The sequence below is a fragment of the Callorhinus ursinus genome, unplaced genomic scaffold (genome assembly GCF_003265705.2).
Source record: "Callorhinus ursinus isolate GAN/ISIS: 27379988/994484 unplaced genomic scaffold, GSC_fseal_2.0 scaffold109, whole genome shotgun sequence".
In the NCBI taxonomy this organism is placed as follows: domain Eukaryota; kingdom Metazoa; phylum Chordata; class Mammalia; order Carnivora; family Otariidae; genus Callorhinus; species Callorhinus ursinus.
Genome location: NW_027397171.1, coordinates 1,008,351 through 1,016,281, shown reverse-complemented (window position 1 = coordinate 1,016,281; position 7,931 = coordinate 1,008,351). Strand labels below are relative to the sequence as shown.

General features: G+C 37.8%; 1 pseudogene; it reads left to right on the top strand.

Moving 5' to 3' along the window:
- The first annotated feature begins 1,003 nt into the window (after positions 1-1,003).
- LOC141371851 (olfactory receptor 2B6-like) lies at positions 1,004-1,921 on the top strand (annotated as a pseudogene).
- Positions 1,922-7,931: the final 6,010 nt, after the last annotated feature.

Genomic DNA, 7,931 nt, shown 5'->3' with positions numbered 1-7,931 from the left:
CATATTATCTTAAAAGAAAAAGAATATGTAAAATAGTTTGTGGATATATGTGAGTCTCTGGTCCTGACTGAATTGGAATATCAGCTTTCCTACTGCAGTTCTCTGGAGTTAAAAGTTGTATGTGTAGCTATTTGCAATTAAGTGGGTCACTAATAACTGTCCAAACTCATATAAAAGCAGAATCACAAGTCCACTTGATAAAGTAAAATCACTACCAGATAGATAAATTTTAATGAAAAAATCAAATGCCCAGTTTGAATAAAGTACTTATACAAGAAAATATACATCCCAAAATAAATTCTTCAGCATGGGAAACATATGTCAAACTCAGCTCTCTCAGTTCATACTTCAGGAAATTGACATTTCTTTCTCACTTCCAAAATACTAAAATGGACTTGTACAAAACCTACCTTCTTACTCTCTATAGAGATGATATAACTATTCAACTGACTATTTGAGTTTGGACAAGGCTGTCGTGATGGATATTACAGCTCCCGTGTTCTCTTCCTTGTTGTGCTTCAGCTGCCTCAAGACTTCCACTGCTCATATTTCAGTAATACCTTGCATCAGCATCTCCTGGACCTATCCTACATCCACTCTATCAGACACCAAGAGACAGAAATGAATAAATTGCATTTTAACAGCCTCCTCAGATGATTTTTATGCAAGCAAGCAAAGTTTGAAAACCATTGCTTTGGAGTTTCTAAAACACAAGACGCTTCCACTTTTCATTTAATTCTCTAACACAAGGAAACAGTTATTGCCATCCTTGTTATACATTGAGTTTCAGAATGGTCAGGCTATTTGTTTAAAGTCACCAGCTCTATTTGTAGTGTCAGAAGGGAAAGCAAGTCACCTGGTGCCAGATCCCTTTTATTATTTCCCTCACAAGCTACTGTAGCCCATCTTCTGTGAGTGGATGGCACATGCAGTTCTCCTAACTCTTCTTACCTTTTCTGCCACTTCCCTGCTGTAGGTGAAACAAGGTAAAGACAGTGGTGCAATGAACAACAGCCATCCTAAAGAGTTTATTCTACTAGGCTTTGCAGACCGTCCTTGGCTGGAGCTTCCTCTATTTGCTATTCTTCTTATAACATACCCCATGGCCATGGTGGAAAACATAGCCATCATTCTGGTGTCTAGGTTAGACACCCGTCTGCACAGCCCCATGTATTTCTTCCTCACCAACCTCTCCTTCCTGGACATGTGCTACACCACAAGTATTGTCCCTCAGATGCTGTTTAACCTGTGCTAGGAAGACAATCAGCTGTTTGGGCTGTGTGGCTCAGCTTTATTTCTTCCACATAATGGGGGGCACAGAATGTCTGCTTTCGGCTATCATGTCTTTTGATCATTACGTGGCTATCTGCAAGCCTTTGCACTACACCCTCATCATGAACTCACGCATCTGCATCCTGTTGGTATCCACTGTGTGACTGAGTGGAATCACCTATACTGTCTCAGAGGCCACTGCTACCTTACAGTTACCACTGTGTGGCCTCAATAAATTGGATCACTTGGTGTGTGAGATTCCTGTTCTGATAAAGCCTGCCTGTGGAGAAAAGGCTGCTAATGAGCTCACACTCTCTGTGGTGTGTATTTTTATGTTAGCTGTTCCTCTGTCCTTAATTCTTATTTCTTATGCTTGTATTAGACATGTTGTATTTAAAATTAAGTCTTCTGAGGGAAGGAAGAAGGCCTTTGGGACATGTTCCTTCCACCTCATTGTAGTTTTCTAGTTTTATGGTCCAGCCATTAGCATGTACCTTCAGCCCCCCTCCTCCGGGACCAGCCCAAGTTCATGGCACTCTTCTATGCAGTGGTGACAACTGCACTGAACCCTTCTATCTACACCCTGAGGAATAGAGATGTAAAGGGGGCATTAGGCAACCTAGTCAGGGGTATTTTCACTTCCAAGTGATAGCTAGGAAACAACAAATGAAATTACTTAAAAATTACAATAGGTTTATAGGGTTTTCTCTAGTAATTCATTCTTGCATCCTATTTCCCCAAGTCTCATGTGAGATCTCCTTGTGTTATATTCATACAATGATGTTAGGCAACAATGATGTTTGGCTATATGCACCACCAAGCACACAATGTTTGTGAAAATGCAGTAAAAATAGTTCTACTCTGGTTGGTACATACTGAAATACTAACTGTACTAAGTAATAAAATGTGTAATAATATAAATTAAAAAACAAACCCATTAGTTCAAACTAATCATCATAAAATATTATGGCAACCACTCATCAGTGGACTTTGTATCACAGTGTCACTTGAGAAGCATTTTTCATCATTCTCTGCCACATTAGCCCATGTCTCAGTGGGCAGCTGGGCTATGCTGTGCATTCTGTGTGGGGCACCCGACCCTTCAGAACAAGCACAAGTTTCCTAAGTTTATCAATTCAATTATGGAGACACTATTGCTTTTTTAAAAACACAAAGCAAGAAACAACATGTGTTGGAGAAGTTGTGGAGAAAGAGGAACCCTCTTCCACTGTTGGTCGGAATGCAAGTTGATACAGCCACTTTGGAAAACAGTGTGGAGGTGCCTCAAAACATTAGAAATAGAGCTGCTCTATGACCCAGCTATTGCACTCCTGGGTATTTACCCCAAAGACACAGGTGTAGTGAAAAGAAGGGCCATATGCACCCCAACGTTCATAGCAGCAATGTCTGCAATAGTCAAACTGTGGAAGGAGCTGAGATGCCCTTCAACAGATGAACGGATAAAGAAGATGTGGTCCATATATACAATGGAATAGTACTCAGCCATCAGAAAGGACAAATACTCAACTTTTACATCAACATGGTTGGGACTGGAGGAGATTATGCTAAGTGAAATAAGTCAAGCAGAGAAAGTCAATTATCATATGGTTTCACTTATTTGTGGACCGTAAGGAATAGCATGGAGGACATTAGGAGAAGGAAGGGGGGGAAATCAGAGGTAGAGATGAACCATGAGAGACTATGGACTTTGAGAAACAAACTGAGGGTGTTAGAGGGAAAGGGCATAGGGGGATGTGTTAACATGGTGATGGGTATTAAGGAGGGCATGTACTGCATGGAGCACTGGGTGTGATACAAAAACAATGAAGCATGGATCACTACATCAAAAACTAATGATGTATGGTGACATAACATAATAAAAAAAATTAAAAAATAATAAAATAATAACAAACTGTGACCCTTGTTTAACAAACACACATGCAGGTAAATTTCTTAATGCTCCTTTTAAAGATCATAAGCATGTGTCCTCTGACACCCTGAGAGAACAAGGAGGTGCTATTAGTAATGACCTGCAACCTGGAACCATTGCTGTGCCTAAGTAGAACAGCCAGAAGATGCTTTTGAAACTGTGCACGAATCAATATGAGAAAGAAATAATTTGTGTCCTGGAATGGAAAGCAACTTGCTTACTTCCACAAACAATATGGATGTAATTTTTGGATGCAAATGACACTCAGAATCTGTATTATAAAAGTTGAAAGTGCTAACTTTCATTCAAGGACTCATACCCAACTTTAAAATTGTCATGAAATTAGGTACAAAAAAAAAGAGATTGGGTACAATTTTTTAGACCAAATTAATGGATTTCACAGTTATATGTATAAATTTATATGGTGGAAATTCAGAATGAGGTTGTGTGGTCAAGAAATCAGGAGGTCATTTGAACTTTTCCGGCATGTCTTCTGATACAATCAAGATCTAAGCGAATTATTTGATGAAAAATTACACATTATCCCAGTAAGAATAATCTGCAACCCAGATCCACTTTTTGAAAAATAACAACAGATCTGAAGATCTCAGTCCAGTCTTTTAGATAAATGGATTTCACTATATTTCATTTGTAAAAAATTCTAAGTAACTAAATTTTGACTGATTGCCAAAAATGTTTTTTAAATTTTACATACACACAAAACCATGAAAATAAAAAATTCTGCGATGTTAAGTAATATCTCTGATCATTTTTATTAGTTAATATATCCTTTGTCTAACTTAGTCTTACATACAGACGAACATGGTAATTTTTTTCTTTTTGGGGCAAAACTCAGAAAAATTTGTATGGAAAGCTTAACCATAGAGATTGTTTAGGGCTGTTCACACGATTTCTGCCAACTCCTAGGCCTGTAAAAATGACCCATTTCAGAACTGTGAGTGTTTTCCAGACTCTGTGAAGTATCAGAACTTTTTAAAAGAAATACATAAAAATTTCAGATAAAGAATATTGGGAATGGTGGTTGGGAAAAGCCGTAGGAATGTTCTATTGGTGCTAGACTACTTCCCATCCCCAGGCCATGTATGCACAGTATATCCCAACATGAAGGATATGTTAGTTAGCCACTGCAAATCTCTATGGAAGGGAACACATGTGTTTGAAGTTTAGAGTCTGCTCTATCCTGTTGTAAAGCATGAACAATCTTGTTAAGATGGCCTTTTCGGGGAAGGTGAACAAAAACCTTTCATATTCTCCCATGCAAGCAAGCATTTTCTGAAGAACAAACAGAAGATAGCAAAGCATTTTAACTATTACTTCCACAAACACTAATAAGTGGACACATACATTTGGGTAAGTTTTTAAGGGAGAAATCAAGATTTTTTTCTTTTTTTCTTTATTTTTTAATTTAATTTAATTTTATTATGTTATGTTAGTCACCATACAATACATCATTAGTTTTTTTAATTTTATTTTATTATGTTATGTTAATCACCGTACATTACATCATTAGTTTTTGATGTAGTGTTCCATGATTCATTGTTTGCGTATAACACCCAGTGCTCCACGCACAACATGCCCTCCTTAATACCCATCACCATGCTAACCCATACCTTCACCCCCCTCCCCGCTAAAATCCTCAGTTTGTTTCTCAGAGTCCATAGTCTCTCATGGTTCGTCTCTCCCTCCAATTCCCCCCCTTCATTTTTCCCTTCCTTCTCCTAATGTCCTCCATGCTGTTCCTTATGTTCCACAAATAAGTGAAACCATATGATAATTGACTTTCTCTGCTTGACTTATTTCACTGAGCATCATCTCCTCCAGCCCCATCAATGTTGATGTAAAAGTTGGGTATTTATCCTTTCTTAAGGGTGAGTAATATTCCATTGTATATGGACCACATCTTCTTTATCTATTCACCTGTTGAAGGGCATCTCGGCTCTTTCCACAGTTTGGCTATTTGGACATTGCTGCTATGAACATTGGGGTGCATATGGCCCTTCTTTTCACTATGTCTGTGTCTTTGGGGTAAATACCCAGGAGTGCAATTGCTGGGTCATAGAGGAGCTCTATTTCTAGTGTTTTGAGGCACCTCCACACTGTTTTCCAAAATGGCTGTACCAACTTGCATCCCCACCAACAGTGGAAGAGGGTTCCTCTTTCTCCACAACCTCTCCAACATTTGTTGCTGCTTGCTTTGTTAATTTTTGCCATTCTAACTCGTGTAAGGTGGTATCTCAGTGTGGTTTTGATTTGAATTTCTCTGATGGTTAATGATGATGAACATTTCATGTGTCTTTAGCCATTTGTATGTCTTCTTTGGAGAAGTGTCTGTTCATGTCTTTTGCCCATTTTTTGAATTGATTATTTTGGGGGCAGTGTTGAGTTTGAGCAGTTCTCTATAGGTCTTGGAAATCAGCACTTCCTCAATGAGGAAAAGAGAGCCTTTCCCTTAAGATCAGGAACATGCCAAGGATGTACACTTTCGCCACTATTGTTCAACATAGTACTAGAAGTCCTAGCAACAGCAATTAGACAACAAAAAGAAATAAAGGGTATTCAAATTGGCAAAGAAGAAGTCAAACTCTCTCTCTTCACAGATGACATGATACTTCATGTGGAAAATCCAAAAGACTCCACCCCCTAATTACTAGAACTCATACAGCAATTCAGTAATGTAGCGGGATACAAAATCAATGCACAGAAGTCAGTTGCTTTCTTATACACTAACAATGCAACTGTAGAAAGAGAAATTAGAGAAATGATTCCATTTACAATAGCACAAAAAACCATAAGATACTTCAGATCTATACTCTAGGAACTACAGAACACTCATGAAAGAAATTGAAGAAGACACAAAAAGATGGAAAAACATTCCATGCTCATGGATTGGAAGAATAAACATTGTTAAAATGTTTATGCTGCCCAGAGCAATCTATACCTTCAATGCCATCCCGATCAACATTCCAATGACAATTTCAAAGTGCTGGAACAAACAATCCTAAAATTTGTATGGAATCAGAAAAGACCCTGAATCACCAAGGAAATGTTGAAAAAGAAAAACAAAGCTGGGGGCATCACACTGCCTGATTTCAAGCTATATTACAAGGCCGTGATTGCCAAGACAGCATGGTACTGGCACAAAAACAGACATATAGACCAAAGAAATAGAATAGAGAGCCCCCCCAAAAAAAGAATATAGAACCCAGATATGGACCCTCAACTCTATGGTCAAATAATCTTTGACAAAGCAGGCAAAAACATGCAATGGAAAAAAGACAGTCTCTTCAATAAATGGTGCTGGGAAAATTGGACAGCCACATGCAGAAGAATGAGATTCGACCATTCTCTAACACCATACACAAAGATAAACTCAAAATGGATGAAAGACCTCAATGTGAGACAGGAATCATCAAAATCCTGGAGGAGAACATAGGCAGTAAGCTCTTCAACATCAGCCACAGCAACTTCTTTCAACCTCTTCAACATCAGCCACAGCAACTTCTTTCTTTCAAGATACATCTCCAAAAGCTAGTGAAACAAAAGCAAAAATGAACTTTTGGGACTTCGTCAAGATAAAAAGCTTCTGCACAGCAAAGGAAACAGTCAACAAAGCAAGGAGGCAACCCACAGAATGGGAGATGATATTTTCAAATGACACTACACACAAAGCACTGATTTCCAAGATTTATTTTAAAAAACTTTTTAAACCTTTCCAGCTGTGTCAATTTTTAACTATTGACCCTGAAGTCTCAGTGTCTTGTATATACAGTTTCATTATTCAACTAGGAGAGTTAGGGAAGTGGTCTGAATGATAGTAAGGCTTCATTTTATTTCACACAGAAGGAAATTAAATCCATTACATTGAAGAGTCTCTAAGTCTAATGGCCACTCTTCCATTTCAACCACCACCTTACGCACCTCCCTGAAACCATCATCTCCTGCCAGGCCAACCACAACATGAACCGTGTAATGCTTCCATTTCCTAAACTCTTCTGCCTCCTCTCTCTTTTGTGTGTTGGTTTATTTTTGCATTCAATAATGCCTCCTCCAGTTTTCTACCTCTCTAAGGTCTTTCTTAAATTACATTACAGAATGCAGTAAGTGCCCAAATGCATCTTCAAGAAGGTCTTCTGCTCTCTTAACAAGTCTTTAAGTATGCATCACTCATGCCAATTGTTCTTGCCATGAAATCAAATAAATAAAATATTTTGAAAAGCAAGGGTTGCAAGAAATCTTCTGATGGTGACAGATATGATTATTATCTTGTTTGTGGTGATAGTATCACAGGTGGATGCATATGTCCAAACATCAAAATGTATACATTACATATGTACAACTGTATTATAGTAAATATACCTCTAAAAGTGAGAAAATTGAGATTCTAGAACAGAAAAGGAAGACTAATTAAATAGGGAAAAGAAGAATTAAACATATTTTCTAGGAACAGGTGGTAAAATGAGTATATTTAGTTTATAGGAATATATCACTGGCTAAAGGAAGACAATCAAGGAGATACTTAAGAAGGGGAATTCACAACTGTTGAAAAGCTACTATAAGTAACTGAATGTGTTAGACAATTCGTATTTTAAATCTTAACCTTTAATAACTCTTCAAGGTAGGTATTCTCTACAGTTGATAGATAATGAACTTATGTTTGTTAATTCTTTTTTTGTTTTGTTTTGGTTTTGGCTTTTTTGTTTGTTTGTTT